Genomic DNA, 15,103 nt, shown 5'->3' with positions numbered 1-15,103 from the left:
CCAGTGACTGAGCCAACTAAGCACCCCTACCCAGCACTGCCTTTAAAAAGTATGCCGGAATTTATTTTCCAAAGGTGGCCATGGCAATGAGGCTCATCCCACACACCCTTCTAGAGCCTTGCCACTCCGGCATGAAGAGGTGGGGCTGGTGTCCTCTCCCCTGGGACCTGCGTGGACCTTGGTGGCCGCCTTGAAGAGCAAAGTAGAAGCAAAGGCACATGGTCCCAGAGCTAGCTCATGAAAGCGCCACATGCTTCGGTCTTGTTCTCTTGCCATCTGGCTGCCGTGCTGCGAGGAAGTTCAAGGAGCCAGAGGGAAGGGCCCCACGAGGAGAGGAGGCGAAGCCCCAAGCCCTCAGCTCCAGCCCAGCTCCCGAAAGACAGGTAGCAGGAGCGCGCCACCCTGAGACCAGATTCTGATGCTCTCCGGCTGACACCACGTGGAACAAAGAACTGTCACTGTCTTCTCCAAGTTGCTGGTTTATGAGTAAAATAAATACTGGTGGTTGTAAGCCACCAGGTTCCAGGGGCGATTTCTAATGCAGCAACAGATAACTGGAAGAAAGCCCCCAAAGCAGCTAAATCAGAAAGTTGCACGGCTCTAGCCTGGGCCCAGAAAGTACTTGTGGCACTGAGTCAGGGCCAACCTCATATCCAAATCCTGCCTCTCTTCCTAAATCGTGTTTTGCAGAAGAGTAGAGACTTCGGAGCCAGGCAGACATGAGTTCATAACCCTGGTCCCAGTACTTCCCGGGCGTGAGAACTTCAGCAATGGAGTGGGCCTCTCTGACCCTCCGGCTCCTCTTCTGTGAAATTGGCACACGAATAATATTTCTCCCTAAAATTGCCAGGAGGATTTAGTGAGATTATACATCTCAAGTGCTTGGCTAAGAAGGTAGCACGGGGCAAGAGCTCAGTAACTATGAGCCAGGATTTACCATGACCATTATGTATAGTTGAAAGCCTCTTGCTGACAAACCTAGTCAGTACCCAATAGCCTCTCTTGAGAGAAGATTAGAAGCCCTCTGGGTCCCACCACACTTGGTTTATGCTGAATTTCTCTGCCTAGAGTCAGAGAGACCTGGGTTTACTTAACTCATGGCTCCTCCAGTTTCTGGCTGTGTGACCTTGGGCAAGAGACTTAACCTCTCTGTTTTTGGAGTCCTCATCTACAGGAAGGGGAGAGGGCAGAATTCCCTCCTTAAGGGGTTGCGGTGAGGATGGTATAGAGGGCAAAGCGCGGTGCCCGGCATAGAGTTAACGTCCGTAGTGTGTGCTGAGGGCGGGAGGGAGTATTCCCCCACACCCTGCAGAATCCCCAGGCATCTCTGGCCCCCCTGGCCTCCACCGCAAGCCTGGCCAGGTGGGTGGTGGTGGTGAGCCGCCCAGAGAGGAAGGGAGGGAAGGGAGGGAAGGGGTGTCCTAAGAGCCAGCCCTGTTGTTCTCTTGTCTCCCACCAGTGGGCGCTCTGGTGAAGTCAAGACCACAGCTCACCGCAGCTTTTGTGCAGATCTGACTGTTCTCAGGACCAAGGGCTTCCGTGTATTTAAAGGACACGGGACTCTCAATGTCTTTGTTAAAAATAAGAAATCAAGCAGAATCACAGGCTTTTATTTCCATTACGTTTGTGGGAGAAATGTGCAACGATCCTTTTCTGACAAAGAGAGAAAGGGGGAAAAAAAACCAAACCCTACAAGCATTTATTGCTTTTAATAATAGAAAGATGATGTTATCACCATGGCAACAAATGATCAAAGAAGACAACCAATCAGAATTACGGGCTTCTCCGGGAGGTTATTTTTCTCAAGAGATAGCAACAATTTCTAGGAGACTCTTACAAGACTCTCTTGTTCAAAATGGTCCTTTCAAGGGCAGTCTTCAGTGAGCAGACCAGGTTGGTGTCAAGGACCCGAGCCTCGGGACCGCATAGGAAGACAAGATACGCATTCCTGGGAATGTCCTCCGTCTGTTACCTTAGGACGCAGCTTTTTTTTTTTTTTTTTAGATAGGCTTGATTATGCAAAATAGTATGTCTGTGCGTAACTGCAGAGAAGAGAGAAAACCTTCACCTCTTTATTCCATTTTAAAAATGATTTTTGTTAAAAAGACCTTATAGTCACTTTGTAATACTCCCTTTGTTAACAGTCGGAGTCTGCATTTTAAAGAGCTCGGTCTGAATTTCATTGTCAGCATCACAGGCAAAAAGGCAGGCCAGGGGAGCTCAATTTTACTGGCAGACTTTCGAGCATTTTCTTTCAACAGTGTATAGACATCCATGCAGTCATTCCTTGCTGTCCTCACCCTTCCTTAGAAGAGCTGCGCTCAGCATGGCCCCAGATAGAGGTGCCAGATAAGGTGAGGTGCCATGAGAGGTGGGCTCTGCAGCCACACCGCTTGGGTGTGAATCCCAGGCTGCGTGATGTCCGGCAGGTTACTTCACTTCTCTGGGCCTCAGTTTGCTCATCTGTAAAATGGGCATAAAAATCGTGCCTCTTCGTGAGGATTTTAGAATGTGTTCACAGATTCTTTACAGTCCTCGTGTAAGAAAGCAGATCCTAATATCCCCGTGCTCTTGAATATGGGCTTGCCCTCCTGATTAGCTCCCCCACTACCTGACCGCAGCCTCAGGAGAGACCCAAAGCTGGCGCTGCCTTGATGGGCTGCTTCTGACTTCCTGCCCACAGACCCCGAGAAATATAAGAAATGCTTGCTGCCATTATTCTAAACCACAAGTCTTGGGCCGATTTGTAACCCAGCAAGAGATCACTGACACACGACTCAGGAGCGTGATCAGTGAGATACACGCACTGTCTGGCACCTAGAAAATGGCACATCGGAAAAATAAGAACGTCATTATCATGACTTTCTGCCTGCTTGAGTGTTACGGGTTGAAGGTTTGTGCCCCACCTCCCACCCCGCCCAAATTCATGTGTTGAAGCCCTAGCCCCCAACGTGATGGTAGTTGGAGGTGGGGCCTTTGGGAGGTAATTCGGTTTAGATGAGGTCATGAGAGCAGGGACCCCCAGATGGGATTGGTGTCCTTAGAATAAGAGAGACACCAGGGTTCTCTCTCTCTCTCTCTCTCTCATATGAGCACACTGTGAGAAGGTAGCCGTCTACAAACCAGGAAGTGGGACCTCACCAGGAACCAAATCTGTTGGCTCCTTGATCTTGGACTTCCCAGCCTCCAGAACGGTGAGAAAATATATAAATGTCTGTTGTCTAAGCCCCCCAGCCTGTGGTATTTTGTTAATGAAGCCTGAACAGACTAAGACAGTGGGTTCCCCTCTTCCACTCATAGGCTCAGCAGCACCCCCCTCCCCCGCCGCCGCCATCACTTATGCACCCTGGAACAAGGCTGTGTCCCAGATCAGCCTGAGTAGGCAGGGTTGAAAAAAACATTCTGTGTTCCTAGAATTCTTCCTCGGTGGTGGAAGTCAGAACAACCAGCCCTCATCCTGTTCCCTCTTCAGCTGGGCTCTGCCTGGAACAGAGTTCCTCACACAGAAGCTGAGCTCCGCAGAGCCGTGGAGTCTGAAGAAAAGCTGCTCTCGGTATTTCAAACAGTGGGAATTTAATGCAGGGGATTTATCACAACGGTGTTGGAAGGGCTGGCAGAGCAAGAGTGAGAAAAGGATGTGTGGGGGGATTAAAAGGGGGAGTGATTTCCAGAGGCCAGGAGCAGCTGAAACAATTTTGGGAAAAGTGAAACCGCATCCCGTTTACCGCTGCTCCAGCTGAATACTTGCAGCAACTGGGAGGTTACAGGTTTTCCCATTTTAGGGACATCTCCCAATCTTGAGATGAAAAAACAAAATAAAATAAAACACTGCGGGTAAAGGAAACTCATCTGTGAGCCATCTCTGGCACACGAGGCTGCAACATGTGGCTTTTCAATGGAAGGGGCTGCGCTGGGATTTCCTCTAACGGGAAAAGACAGGGAACCAGAAAACCCCAGATCCGACTGGATTTGAGAAGCCAGTACCCACGCTGGGAAGGGTTCCTCCCATCTCCAGCCACCGTGAGTGCTGAAAGCTCCCCGAAGGCCTGCCTTTGGTTGGAAGACAAACGATAATCATGGCAAGAACAGCAGCACCAGCTTAGGCAGAACTTACCAAGGGCCAAGCTCTGCCCTGTGGTTAAAAATGAAGCTGCTGTTAAGACAGGAAGTAGATTAGTGGTTGGCTGGGACTGTGGGAGGGCCCTGGGGGTGAGTGGGGAGCAACTGCTAATTACTACAGTGTTGCTTTGTTTTATAGTGGGAAAGTACACAGGACACAAAATATATCATTTTAACCATTTTTAAGTGTACAGTTCAGCGTCATTCAGGACAATGTTGGACAACCTTCACCGCTATCTCGTTCTAGAACATTCTCTCTACTCCTAGCCCAAACCCCTGTACCCACAAAGTCGTTACATCCCATCCCACCTGTCACAGCCCTTGGCAAGCACTAATTTACTTTCTGTCCCTATGGATTTGCCCAGTCTGGATATTTCACATAGGCGGAATAATGTGTTATGTGGTCTTTTGTGTCTGTCTTCTTTCTTTTTTTTTTTTTTAAGACTTGATTTATTTGAGAGAGAGAGAGAGAGCACAAGCAGGGGGAGGGGTCAATAGTAGCCTAACATTACATCACAGCACCCACGTCAATTCCCTTCACTTCATCTCATCACTTGGGCATTTTATCGACTCAGGTCATCACAAGAGGAGGAAGGGTGATGCACCCGAAACTAATATAACCCTATATGTTGACTCGACTGGAAATAAAATAAAAAACTTAATTAAAGGGGGGGCTGGGTGGCTCAATTGGTTAAGCATCTGGCTCAGGTCATGGTCTCAGGATCGTGAGATTGAGCCCCATGTTGGGCTCCGTGCTCGGCGTAGAGCCTGCTTGCGATTCTCTCTTTCTGCCCCTCGCCTACTCAAAAAAACAAAAAAACAAACAAAAAAAAACTTAATAAAAAAAATATATATATATATAACAAGCACGGTCTCTGCCTTCCTGATACTCAATAGTCTAGGTCAGGGGTCAGAAAGCCACGGCTCACAGGCCAAAGCTGGCTTGCTGCCTGTTTTCTCACTGCCCACGAACTAAGAATGGTTTGTCTGTTTTTAAGTGCTTAGAAAAACCCAGGAGAATATTTTGTGATGTGAAAAAAATTATTTTAAAGATTTTGTTTAATGATTTGAGACAGAGAAACAGAGAGAGAGAGAGCACAAGCAGGGGAAGAGGCAGAGGGAGAGGGAGAAGCAGACTCCCTGCTGAGCAAGGAGCCCGACTCGGGGCTCGATCCCAGGACCCTGAGATCATAGCCTGAGCCGAAGGCAGATGCTTAACCGACTGAGCCGCCCAGGCACCCCTGTGATGTGAAATTTATATGAAATTCACACTTCGGTGTTCATAAAGACGTTTTTGTTGGAACGCCCACACACAAAAGAGGAAGGGCGAGTCTCGTACGAGAAGACATTTTGAGAGAGAGACCACATTCACACAACTTTTATTATAGTATGTTGTTACGATTGTCCTATTTTATCATCAGTTAGTGTAGTTCATCTCAAGTTAAACCTGATCACAGGTATGTATGGAGAGGAAGAAACAGTGTGTCTGGGGTTTGGTACTATCCGTGTTTTCCCGCATCCCCTGGGGGGTGTCTTGGAACGCGTCTCTCACAGAGAAGGGGGAGGTGACTGTATTCTCTCCACTTTTATTTTGTTTTTAAAGCTTTTATTTATTCTCTCCTACTTTTAAAGGTCACAAGTCCAAAATGGGCCCTCATGAGCTGAGATCAAGGTGTCGGCAGGGCTGTATTCCTTTTGAGGGGCTCTCGTGGAGAATCTGTTATCTGTCTCCCTGTCTTTTCCAGTTTCTAGAAGCTCACATGCTTTCCTTGGCCCGTGGTCCTCTCCTGCGTCCTCAAAGCAGCAGCAGTGGGCCCGGCCCTTCTGGTGCTCCCCGTCTGCTTCTCCCTTTTCCCATTGAGATTATACTGGGCACACTTGGGGGACCGGGAAAAGCTCTGTATCAGGTGATTCGGCAGGACTTGGTTTCACCGAAATCTCAGTCCCCCCTTTGCCATGTCACCTAACACATTCGCAGGTTCTGGGGACGAGGACTTGGACATCTGTGGGGGCTGTTGGTCTGCCTACCATAGGGTAGGATTATTCTTTAGTGAGTGTGTGTGTGTGTGTGTGTGTGTGTGTGGACCGGAAGCATCATCCCTGGCCTCCATCCGCTAGATGACAGTAGCCTTGCCCTTGACCCCAGCCGTGACAACCAGAACACTCTCATGTCCAGTGTGTCTTGGCGTAACTGCCCAGTTTGAAACCCATGGTTCTAGGCTCTGGGAACCCAGAGGTGAGCAAAGCAGACAAGGGCTCGCTCTAGTGGATTTTCCATTTTCACAGTCAAACCGGATCACATTGCCCTGGGACCCACTGTGTCCCCAGCCTCTCTATTCACATCTCCCGGTTATACCTTTGGAACCTTCCACCTATGGGTTCCACATAAGTGTAACCAAGGCCGAAGGGAACTTGGGGCCCCGGTGACAGGGCTAGGCACAAGAGCCCCCCGGGAAGCCGTCAGCACAGAGGTGACACTGGGACCGTCCCTGAGAAGGGGGAGCCCCACACTGCCCCTGGCTTTTGTCCTTCGCGTCTCGCACCTTCTCTTTTGTGGTCTGTGCATGGCCCACGGCTGCCCCCCCACCCCCAGGGCCAGGCCCTAATGCCGCTTCACCCTTCGGCCCCATGACACTCACCCCTACGCTTCTCCTCTCTCTTACCTCCCCTCCCCTCCTGCACCTTTGTCCTCACCCTGCTGTGTTCATGTCCTGCGGCTGCTGCGACAGGAAACCGCAAACCTGGCGGCTTAAACCAACACATAGGAATGATCTTACGTTTCTGGAGCATTGCCATCGGACATGGGTCCACGGAGCTTATTTTAGCTGTTGGCAGGGCTGTGTTGCTTCTGGAAGCCCCAGGGGAGAACGCACCTGTTAACCTTTTCCAGCTTCCAGAGGCGCCTGCTTTCCTCCTCGGCCAGTGGTCTCTCCACCTGCAAAGCATCTTTTTTCTCCTCTCTGACCCCTGCCCCCCTCGTAACCCTCCACCCCACACCCCTCTTTCCTTATCGGATTGGTTTGCTAGGGCTTCTGGAACATAGTGTCACAAACCGGGTGGCTTGAGACAACAAAGTGTAGTGTCTTATGGTTCTGGAGGTTAGAAGTTCAAAATGGAAGTGTGGGCAGGGCTGTTCCTCGCCTCTTCTGGCTTCCGGTGGTGGCCTTGGTGGTTTCTGGCTTGTGGCTGCCTAACTATGCTCTCTGCCTCCATCGTGTTGAAAATGGGCCCATCCACCCAGATAATCCCAAATAATGTCTCCATCTCCACTAACCTTAATTTAAACATAGCCTCACATTCTTTTTTTCTTTTCTTTTTTTTCTTTTTGCCATGGAGTGTAACGTTCGTGGGTTCCAGGTTTTGGGTTTGGGCATTTCTTAGGGGTCAGGATTCTGTGTACCACACAGCCCCTCTCTCTGAGCTCCAGACTTGGGTTGCCAGAGGCCTCCTGGATGCCCCTCCCTGGATGTTCAAGGAGTTTTTTTTTTTTTTTTTTAAGTATAAGTATATCCCAAATGTTGCATGGGATATACTTACACTAACATTTTTTTGTTTCTCAAAATTCAAATTTAACAAGTCAGCTTGTGTTTTTTCTGGCAACACAACCATGGGAGTCAAAATTGTTACCCGTAAAACTTCCCATCTTGTCACGGACCCTGCTGTTTGCCATCCCTTCCCACCAGATGGAGCCCTGGTCACATTGATGATCACCTTAACTTGACTAGTCGGTTGGCAACTTCTAGGCTATGGGGTAATTTGTTACGCAACAGTAGACAGCCAATATACTTGTTTAGTGCCCTCCTTACCCCCACACTGGATGTGACATCTGTGAGGGCAGGGACAGGTCAGTAATGTCACCTCCATGTCCTGGGACACAGCCTGGCAAGGACATGCTTATGCTGGGTGTTCAAAAATCCCTCATTCCGGGGGCCCCTGGGTGGCTCAGTCGGTGAAGCGTCTGCCTTCAGCTCAGGTCATGATCTCAGGGTCCTGGGATCGAGCCCTGCATTGGGCTTCCTGCTCAGCGAGGAGTCTGCTTCTTCCTCTCCCTCTGCCCCTCCCCCCCGCTCATGCTTTCTCTCTCTCAAATAAATAAAATCTTAAAAAAAAAAAAAAGGCAAGGCCAGCTCTTAGATCCTTAAGGACCATTTAAAGAGTGACACCCTCTTCCCTAATGTCATCTGTCTTCAAGTGGCCCTTAGAACTGCAAGGCCAAAATGATGTCAGGTCTTCAGCTTTCTCTCTCCTACATAAACTCCCCTGGCATGGACAAATCCGGGTGAGTGGGAGAAACTCCGTTCTGTAGAAACTCTGCCTCAAAGGGAAGCAGCGATCAGAGGAGGGGAAGCCACTACAAGGCCCAGAAAGCCCCTTCTGCCCTCAGTCGGGCCCCTGCTAGTCCAAAGCCAATCTCTCTTCCTAAATAGTGTAGTGGGAAAGAACAGCATTTTGGGGGCCAGGCAGTCCCCAGTTCATAACCCTGGTTCCAGTGCTTCCCAGTTGTGTGGGCCTCTCTGGACCTCGGTCTCCTCCTCTGTAAAATGAACACAGTAATGGTTTCTCTTCCTAAGCTCCTACATGATTTTGTGGGTGAGGAGTTTGGAAAGGGTTGGGCTGGGGGGGGGGTCATCTCCGTGTGCTCTGTGTGCCATGAGCTGAGGCGGCTGGGGCTGGAGGATCCATTTTCCAGTTGGCTCACGGGCGGAGCTTTGATTCCCCGGGGCCTTCTTACAAGCACCATGGATGCTCTTACGGCTTTAAGAGACTAAGGTGGAAGCTTCTTGTCCTCTCAAAAGCTAGGTCCACGATGGCATCGTGTCACTTCTGTCATATCCTGCTGGTCAAAGTAGTCAGAGGTTCTGGCTTGGTCTAAGAGCACCAGGAACAAACTGGTTGTGTTAGACTGCTAGGGCTGCGGTAACTGTCCACACAGCAAACGGTGACCACCGCAGACACAGTCCTGTTGTTCTCCCATTGACCGCCAGAGGGCGCGCCGGATGTAATAGTAATAATTACCGTCAGCAGGGGCGCGGACTCGGACTCAGGTTGGGCTAAGTGCTAGTTGAGAGGAGACTTTCAATTTCTTTGTTAAAAACAAAACAAAACACGTGTAGGGGAGCATGGTGGCTCAGTTGGTTAAGCATCTGCCTTCAGCTCAGGTCATGATCTTGGGGTCCTGGGATGGAGCCCCTCATCTGACTCCCTGCACAGCGGGCGAGCCTGCTTCTCCTTCTGCCCCTCCCCCTGCTTTTGCTCTCTCTCTCTCTCTCTCTCTCTCTCTCTCCCTCCCTCCCCCTCTCTCTCTCTCAAAGGTGAATAAATAAAATCTTTAAAAAAATCTAGAAGAGCCTTGCGCTTTTATTTCAACCTGTTCGTGGAAGAGAAGTGATCCTTGCCTGATTTGTCAGAGAAGACCTACTATTACTTGTTCTTTAAAAAAGAGTCTATTTGCCCTCATTATCCCCATGGCAACAAATAATCAAGGAAGACAGCCGATCAGAAATGGAGGCTTCTTGGGGAGGTCATTTTTCTTCAAATATTGCAACAATTTCTAAGAGAATCTCCTAGACTCTTGTTCAAATTCTTCCCAAGGATAGGCTTAAATGAACAGGGAACAGGGGAGGTTGGTAATGGAGCCTATTGGCTGCACAGAGAACAAGATGGATGTTTTGGGAATGGTTTCAATCTGTCACTTTCCTGAAGCTGGTTCTTTCTTTTCCCCCCCTCCTCTCCTTCCTCCCAGAAGCTGATTCCCTAAATGGGTTTTATGATGCAAAATAGCATCTATCCCTCCCACCACAGCTGCTGGAGAGAAGGATATCTCCATCTCTCTCTCTCTCTCTCTCTCTCTGTGTTTAAAAATTATTTTTGCAGTGGGCATGAATTCATGCCAGTCACTGGTAATGTTGATTGGCTGATCTAGCAGTCACTTCCAACTCCTCTCCCATTTTCTACCTCACTCTAAAGAGGTGAAGAAAGCCCTCTTTCCCAGACTCCCCTGCAGCCAGAAAAGGCAGCGACCCAGTTTTGGCCACTGAGTGTGCTGGCTGCTTTTGGGAAATATGTTTGCTACTGGATAAGAGAGAAGAAGCAAGAGAGGAGAGGACTGTCACCACCCCACCTACCCATTTTTTGCCCATTGCGTGAGAAGGTGATGCCTGGGGCTTGGCAGCCATATTGTGACCATGAGGCAATAAATTAGAAGGCAACGGGCAAAGTGGAGGAATAGAAAGATTCTGGGTTCTTGATAACGTACTTGACCTGCTAATTAAACCCAGAAGCCTCTTTCCTCCAAATTTTTAATTAAGAAACTAAGAAATATCCTTACCACTTATGCCTGCTGTCAGTTTGGTTTTCTGTAACTTGTAGCCAAAACATCCCTGGCTGACCCATGCTGCTTTCCAAATGACACTAGAGCAGGGCTTCCAAACTCGAGTATCTGCAGAGACCAGGCAGCGGACGTGAGGGGGAGAAGTGGGCAGGACAGGGACTCTGGCAAGTGGAGACTTTGTGCCCCAGAGAAGGAGGAACCAGGACTCAGGCTCAGCAGAAATGCCGGCTTCATGTGAGGCATCTCCTGTTTTCCAAATGCTGTGAATTAAAATTTTGGGACCACGATATGGCAACGAAGACTTGTCTGTGGGACTCTTTCAGCCTCCCTGGACCTGACTCGATTTGAGAAGGAAACACCCACACTGGGGAGTCTTTTTCCCATCTCTGGCCCATGCAGGAGTCCTTGGGCCCCGGAGAGATCCTTCTGGTCAACCTGCAGAGAATAATCTCTTGAACAACAGCAGCTATGGCTTCTGTAGTCTCACTAAGCACCGGGCTCTGCCTTCTGTCTAAAAACGAAGCTGCTATAACCTCAGTTTACTGCTACTCACAAAAATCTATGAAAGGAGTAAAAACACACAGATTCGTTTCTCATTCTCAAAGATTCTTCCCACCTCCGGGCAGGGTGAGTTAATTCTGACAGGTTTAGGAATGCTTTCTTCGTTAAATATTTCCAGCTTCAGAAATAACTTCTACTTCCTATTAAAAATAGGCAAGGATCGGGGCGCTTGGCTGGCTCAGCCATTAGGGCGTGGACTCTCGATCTCGGGATTGTGAGTTCGAGTCCCAGGTTGGGTGCAGAGATTACTTTAAAAAAAAATCTTTAAAAAAATGTGCAATGATTAAATACAATTTCTCATCACAAAGATTTGCAACAAGATTCGTAGGAACTGTGGCCTCAGCATGAAGGTTAACATTCCAGAAGGGATCCGTGCAGAAACCGGTGGGATCAAAGTGGCTTCTTACAGGCGAGCTTCCCATTCATTCATGTATTCATTCAGCTAACATTTATTTTCCCCTCTGTGCCAGGCACAGTTCTAGGCATGGGGGGGGGGGTCCACACGGTGAACACATCAGACACTGGTCACTGTTTATATGGTCCCTACGTTCCTGAGACCTAACCAGGACCTTCCCCCACCTGCCAGGGGAAACCTTATGTTTACATTGCGTCTAGTTTAGAGTTTCCCATCCTTATGGGCTGAATTGTATCTCCCTGCAAATTCATATCTTGATATCCTACCCCCCAGGGCCTCAGAATGTGACTGTATTTGGAGAGAGGGTGTTTAAAGAGGTGGTTGAGGGGCGCCTGGGTGGCACAGCGGTTAAGTGTCTGCCTTCGGCTCAGGGCGTGATCCTGGCGTTCTGGGATCGAGCCCCACGTCAGGCTCCTCCGCTGGGAGCCTGCTTCTTCCTCTCCCACTCCCCCTGCTTGTGTTCCCTCTCTCGCTGGCAGTCTCTCTCTCTCTCTCAAATAAAATAAATAAAATATTTAAAAAAATAAAAAATAAAAAATAAAGAGGCAGTTGAGGTAATGTCCTCATTCCAGGATCATCAGATCCCAAACCTTAGCGAAAACACAGTCTAGTGGGGGAGACAAGACCTCGAAAGCCCCCATGGAAACAGGTTTTGCTTTAGCTGTGAGTTGGTGGTGTGTTAGAATTTTCTACCGTTGCGTACCCCGCCGTTCTAAGGAGGATACACATTCCTGACCATGGCCAGGAAGCTGCTGGTGCCTCCCATGGGGGAAGTGGGTGTTGCCACCTCAAAACATCAGGACGATTGTGACTTGTCTTGGCCCACGTCATGTGAGGGAACGTGCTGAGTGCCTCGTGGGAGTGGAAGCCACACCAGCCACCACGAGGTCAAGCCACTGTCCCACCACCACCAGAAGAACATATCCCCATGGGAGCTGCCCCTTTGGCTTCTAGAACCAAAAAGCCCCACAGCCACCGCCCTGATGTGTAATAATAGGCGTGAAAAATAAACCTGTGCTGCCGAGAGCCACTGAGATGTCAGGGTGATGTCACAGCGATGACGCCTGCAGTCAGGGCTCTCAAAGCCGGCAGGGCCCTGGGAAACTGAGGCTGCCCCACAACCCCCCATCTCCAGCAGGTGGCAAGTAACTTGTTGTTAACTCTGTATACAAGTCAGCGACGGATGCCCTCGATTTTATAAACCCGAGCGGATTCAGAGCTGTTTCCCAGGCAACCACACGCTCGCCCACGTTCATTGTAATGTGTTCTGGAGGGGGCAGGTATATCCAGAGGGCTGGGGATTACTGAGCTTGCTTGGTGAGGACAGCTTTGGAATCCAGGAGACTCAGGTTCAAAGCCCGGCTCTGACACGCGCCCATGGTGTGAGGTTGGGGGAGCCTCCAAACTTCTCAGTGCCTCAGTGAGATGGAGATCTGAGTAGTTCCATTCTATGAGGCTCCGTGAGGTCGGGCACGGGGAGTCGTGTGGCACGTTCCATCGTATACGTTCCAGTTAGGAATCGTTTTGCTGGTGACAGCTAACACCAACTTGGCAGTCATGTGAGTCTTAGAAAAAGGATCCCTAGCTCTCAGTAGAGACACCCGACATGGAGAAGAGGTGAGCGCTGCTGTTGAGTCCTGCCCTGATTACATCTGAGTGCAAAACAAATGTTGATTTTATTTTATTTTTTAAATTTTTTAAAAATATTTTTATTTTATTTATTTGACATAGAGAGAGACAGCCAGCGAGAGAGGGAACACAGGCGGGGGAGTGGGAGAGGAAGAAGCAGGCTCCCAACGGAGGAGCCTGATGTGGGGCTCGATCCCAGAACGCTGGGATCACGCCCTGAGCTGAAGGCAGACGCTTAACGACTGAGCCACCCAGACACCCCTAGTTTTTTAATTTTTAAAAGAGATTTTATTTATCTATTTGAGAGAGAGCAGACTCCCTGCTGAGCAGAGAGCTGGATGCGGGGCTTGATCTCAGGACCCTGAGATCATGGCTTAAGCTGAAGGCAGACACCCAACTGGCCGAGCCACCCAGGCACCCCAACAAATGTTGATTTAATCACTAAGTTCTGGGGCACTTTGTTGTGTAGCAATAGATAACCAGACACGTATGAAATACTGCTTAGTGCTTACCCACAAAGCTATGCCCCACCCCTATTCCTTCCTAACAGAACCTAGATTTTGTTCAAATATAAGACAGAGTTTCCTTGACCTTAATCAGTCCCACCTGGGTCAGGGGGTACCCATGTGACTCAGTACTGGCCAAAGAGATATGAAAGGAGGTCTGCTGATGAATTCTGGTAGAAGGTGTTTCCACCTTTAACGAGGAGAAATTTCCTGCTTTCTGCTTTCCCCTGCTTCCTGTCTTTGAACATCGTGTGTGAACATGATGTCTGGAGTGGCTGCAGCCATCTTGTGACAATGAGGAGAGGCCAGGAAAATTGCAGACTCTGAAACTGACATTGTTGAGCTGCTAAATCAATCCCAGCAACTTCCACTGCTTGGCTTTCTTGCTATGTTTGAGCCACTATTAGCTGAACATTCTGTGACTTGTCCCGGAAAATCTTCTTAATGGTGCCCTGGGCTTCCTTCTTGCCCAGTAATGAGTCTCTGCTGTAATTTCACTACCTGTCTCACTGTTCCCTCGATCTAGACAGGGCAGAAACTGTAGATTCCTACACAGGCAGAAGGTGCTATTCAGAAAAGGAGGGATTTGCCTGTGAGACCATTACACTCCTTTTACCTCTTAGCCCTAAGCCCAATCCTTATGCATTAGCACGGGCTGGGTTGAAGAATGGAGAAAAATCAGCAAGCCTGTTGTTCTTCCAGGAATACCTGAGGGAGCAATTTCTTCCCTGAGGCATATGTGGCTTTAATTTTTATGAGTTAGGCAGAAAATGAGCCAGGAGTGAAAAAGATATCTGTGGTGTTTATGCTTTGTTTCTCAAGTAGGCTCCACGTCCAGCATGGAGCCCCACACGGGGCTTGAACTCATGACCCTGAGATCAAGACCCTCTGCAATCGCTCACTTAGGGGGAAGCTGGCTGCCATGTCGTGAAGGCCCTCCGGCAGTCCTCTGGGGAGGCCAATGTGGTAAGGCCCTGAGGCCTCCAGCCAACAGCCCTGGGAATGAACCTTTGGGGAAGCACGTCCTCCGGCCCCATACAAACCTTCGGATGACAGCAGTCCCAGCCAACATCCTGATGGCAACCTCAGGAGAGCACCGAGCTGGAAACACCCAGCTAAGCTGCTCCCCGAGTCCTGACCCTCAGAAACTGGGAGATAGTAACTATTTCTTATTTTAAGCTGTTAGGTTTGGGGGCAATTTCCAACCTAGCAATAGGGGACCAATACAAACCCTATAGGGTGACCCATTCTTGTTCCGGGGAATATGCTCTGTTAATTTCAGACCTTGGGAGCAGAGTTAAGTAGATTGTCCTCTTAGGGGGATAGATGACCTGTCATCCTCATTCTGGTAGCTTGTTTTCTTATTTTCCCTTCATCTCTAATCATGCCCAAAGAATCCACACCTGTGCTTCATGAGAACATCGACAACTGGACTCCAAATTGGAGTCATTGGTGGCTGAAGAAGCCACAAAGCCAACCCATGCCCATGACGTTGACCAGACAGATCAGAGACACATGTCTCCCTGCATGGCCTTCCTCACA

This window comes from Ursus arctos, unplaced genomic scaffold (genome assembly GCF_023065955.2).
Source record: "Ursus arctos isolate Adak ecotype North America unplaced genomic scaffold, UrsArc2.0 scaffold_19, whole genome shotgun sequence".
NCBI classification, from domain to species: domain Eukaryota; kingdom Metazoa; phylum Chordata; class Mammalia; order Carnivora; family Ursidae; genus Ursus; species Ursus arctos.
The sequence above is the reverse complement of the archived record's forward strand: the minus strand, read 5'-3'. Positions refer to the sequence as shown.